This window comes from Pollachius pollachius, assembly GCF_949987615.1.
Source record: "Pollachius pollachius genome assembly, chromosome: 2".
NCBI lineage: Eukaryota > Metazoa > Chordata > Actinopteri > Gadiformes > Gadidae > Pollachius > Pollachius pollachius.
In genome coordinates, this window is record NC_136935.1 from 40,222,007 (window position 1) to 40,226,527 (window position 4,521).

Consider the following 4,521-nt stretch of genomic DNA (forward strand, 5'->3'; position numbering starts at 1 on the left):
TGCGCCGCGCTGCGCAATGCTGCGCTATGCTACGCTACACATATCAAACTTCCAATCGCTCTTCCACACTGATGTGGAGGACCACCTTGAGAGCAATCATTCCCAAATAATGGGGGAAATAACATAGTTTCCACTTAGGCTAACCTAAATAAGTGTGGAGTGCAGTAATGTGGCCGGTGGGAGTGAGCAGTGGTGGTGGTCGTGCGCGGTGGGGGGGTTGGTTTTTGTTTGAATGTTAATATCTTAATATAAGTGGAGAGTGTAGCAACACTTTCCTCACTCCCCTGGAGATTTTTTGTCAATGTTTTCAGAAGCGTATTAGCGGAGACCCGATGGATTCCATATTCGCTGACCGACGCCAAATCCGAAGCACAAACTCACCATGGTAACAGGCCGCAGATTCGGGGGGGGGGGGAAGGGGGGAAAGGTACAGTCACGTTGATTCGGTTCGAACACAGACCCCTGCTACATTTGGGAGCAAAAACTGAAACATATTGAGATGGAAATTCTATGTCATGTGCAATTACTGCGTTGATTTGATGTATTCGATGATTCATCCTACCTCTCGTGGATGCCTTGTTGAAACACAAAAATCTTTAAGCAAGTGAAGGAAATCAACAATGATAATGAAAGCTGTTGTATAATTAACCAGTGGGAAGCACTGAGTGCTTCACGCCACGTCTGTACGTGTCAGAAGGTGGACAATCAAGCAGTCACATGCACAGGCCCTGTGTGTTTGGCCTTTACATCCTAAACATGTGTATTTACGCGTGCGTGAGTATAACTCATGCGTGCGTTGGCGCACATACATCCTCACACATGCTCTCTCTCGCTCTCTCGCTCTCACTCTATCTGACACACACTCACACACACACACACACACACACACACACACACACGCACACACTGGCGTTCTCGCTCTCCCCCACTCTCTGGCCCCTGCCTGGCTCGCTGGGACGGCAGGAGGTGAGGGGGAGCAGTCTGAATGGCGTTGGCCTACCTGCTGGAGAGCCTGAGAGGCCAAGCAGGAACAGATGGGCCCAGGGTGGCGGCAAGGCACTGGGAAAACGGGGGAGTGATGGAGGGAGGGAGAGGGGAGGGAGAGGAGAGGGGAGGGGAGAAAGAATGGAGACCATCGACAGGGACCACCATCGCTGCTGCTGCTGCTGCCCACACAAGACCACACTTATCACTACCCCCCCCCCCCCCCCCCATCCCACCTCCTCCACCCAGCCTTACACCGGCCTCACCCCCTCCCCCACCTCTCCTGTTCACCCCAGCCACCCCACCTCCCCCTGCCAATTCATTTGCAGTGCAGTTGATTCTGTGCCGTAATGAACCTACAATTTGCACATATATGTGTGTGTGTGTGTGTGTGTGTGTGTGTGTGTGTGTGTTTGTGTGCGTGTTCAGTGTTAAGGCTGGGGTCTTGCATGGTTCTACTTTGGGGCCTGTTTAACCCCTACTGGAAACGTTTACAAACAATTGGACCGCGAAAAGACATCCATGTGCACATTAACCCCTTAGCAACCTTTAGGATATGCTGCCCCTTAATAATGTAGGGGTGGGGGGGGGGGGGGACGACAATGTCCTGGAGCGAAAAGGAGTGACGCAAGAGTGGTTACCTCAAGGTCGATCTTGGAGGCAGATATGCACACTTGGGTTCAGCAGGTGATGGCTGTTAGCTGTGGGTTGGCTGTGATTTTTTGCCCCCTCTTTGTTGAGAATGGAAATGGCACGATTGTTTTGATATGAGGCGAACTATGACTGGGGAATACGTGGTTGACATGAGGTACTCTGTGTGGAAATGATCGATCGGGAAGGCCTTCTCACACAAGGGAAATCGCTGATCCAACATCTGGCCAAACTCCATTAAGCAACACTGACCCAACCAGAGTGACCTCATCTCAGTCCCTCTCCAACACCTCCATCAGCTGGACACTTATTTTAGGGCGGATTATGGGTATTTATTATGGTGCGCTATATCGGGAACCCGATTTGCACACTCACATTTTGGACAACACTCCAAAATGTTGAAACCCTAATCATAAGGGTATGGGTAGGGGTTAGCGTCGAGATCTTAGTCCTGCTCTGTTGTCTTTGTGCTGCGTGTGTCCACGTGGGTTGCATCTAGCTTCCCATTTAGGCATTCATAAAGCGCATCGTATCGTTGCGCCGCCATGTGTTTGTCGGTGTGTGGGCTTGGTGTGTGAGAAAGCAGCCATTCCAGCTACACTAGCCACAAACACCACTCCATCTATCTTGGGGCACTGCGGCCCACGCCCCTGGTGCCACAACACAGGCGAGGAGAGGCCTGGGTGGCTCCAGTTACTCATCCAGCCCTGTGTCTGTCGGGAGCCAAAGAGCCCCTGGGACACTCCAGGGTGGTACGGGGGAGGAGGGGGAGAGAGATGAGTGGGAGGGAGGGGGGGGGGGGGGGGGGGGGGGGGGCAGGATGCCGAAGGGGCAGAGCTGGTCGGCTGATGGGGTTTCGGAGGGAGTGGGATGGGTTGAATTACTGGCTGTTGAGGCAGGGCAGCCAGCCCAGGGACAGCCACTGGCTCACCGGTGAATCCAAGATGACGCTGCCCGAAGTCACTTAAGGCCCTTCAGGGCGTCCTCACTTGTTTAGAGGCAATCAAATGGAAAGCATACGTGCACACAATCCCGCACACGCACGCAAAAACGCACACGTACACACAGCTGGAAAATGCTACTGGATCTTTTTTTTTTTTTTCTTTTTCTTTCCTCTCTGTCTCTCGCCCAGGGGCTTCCATAAACAGATGGCGGGCCCTTATTAAGCTGTTGTCAGGACTATTAATGACACCGCCAACACTTTCCGAGTGCCGAGTCACAGTGGCCCAGGGTCGCCGTGAATGCCGGGGGCCACAAGAAAAATAAAAAGGTGTGAAAGTGACACCAGTGGATGCAGTGGGAGGTGAAGGTGAGGGTTGGACCACCAGATGAAAAGAAAGAAGAAGTTTGTTCTCTGGATTTTTTGAATGGGTGTGATGATCGGTGGGCTGGCCGGGTAATGGTGGCCTGTGAGTGAAGGGTGAGGCAGGGCGCCCTGGGGAGTAGGACTGAAAGTGTAACGTCATGCACCACGCCAGGGCGGATGGTACTGGCGGAGGCCGTGTGGAAAGAGTTAGGAGGACGCATTACACACGACTCTTGCTATGTTTTACGCCCTACGATTGTTGAAGCTTTCTAAGAAATCAAATCAAATTGGAGAATCGGGATTAGATGTTTTCCGATCGCACACTTGATTCGTTTATTTGATTTCTGGTTTCATTGATGTTATCCTTTTCTTTGGCAACTATTGAATATTCTTTGTTTTCCTGGCAACATTTAATACTTAATATCCTAGCATCCTCGGCTTTAAAGTTTACACGAAGTGCAGAGAACAGACAGGAAGGACACAAAGTAAACGTTCGCCATTTCCTTAATTCCCCAAGCGGTGAAGGTTGCAGTGAAGGTTATAGAGAGTGCTCAGAGCCCCATGTTGTTGATTCTTGTGTGGTCACACACGCTAACCAAACTGAAAACCTCTGGGATAGCGTATCCTCTCCAGAGGAATAGTGACCAGCAGAATCGGCCAATGAGAATCCCTCTACTAGCCCTGTGGGAATAGAACCGGGCAAATATATGATATGTTGTAATATATGAAGATCATTGTTGAAACGCCAAAATGCTAATATTTTCTTAAGTGTGTCCCTTTTTTTGTCCTTTCAATGAGCTACAGCAATATATTTACTATGCAGCCATTTAGAATTCAAATTCATCAAAAGCAGCAGGGAATTTGTATTTTGAGTTATGCGTCTTACTAATGGATGCCTAAACCAGGTGAGTAAGCACACAGGGTTCGAAACCCAGAACCTTTCGGATGGGAGTGAAACACCCTAACCCATATAGCCAGACACAGATACTTCATGTTACATGCTCTACTTTGTACTTTATTAGGATTGAACTCACCTAAGTTTTTGAATCCAAACCTTGCGTGCCTATATATATTTTTTTCTTCAAATTAATTTCAGAAGGTTCACATAGAATGTGGAAGCATGCTTACACGGTTGTGTATGAAATAAGCAATTAAACTGGCTGTTTGTCTTATGGTGCTGCTGTATTGTTTGATTGTGTTACTTCGGGCTTGCTATAGACAACCATCTTTCTCTACCCTCAACGGTTCCCCCCATTTCATGAAGAGATATAAAAAAGAAGTTGTTTCTCATGCTGAGTTCACTGTAGGACAAAAAACGAAACAATGCCACTGCATGCCAAATCCAACACATATAATAACTTGACCAAGAGAAGAACAGGCCTCATGCTGGACATGGAATCAATCACTCGTATGCATGGTGAGTTTAATAGTCTGCTGGTTTTCACCATTTAGAACTATAGGGCCAACACACTATAAGCCAATAGCTTTAGTTTGAGAAGGAGATTTAGAGTTCTACTTACATCACCTGGATCCACATCAATCTGAAATAGTGTACCCATCTGGTCGTATATTTTCTGTGA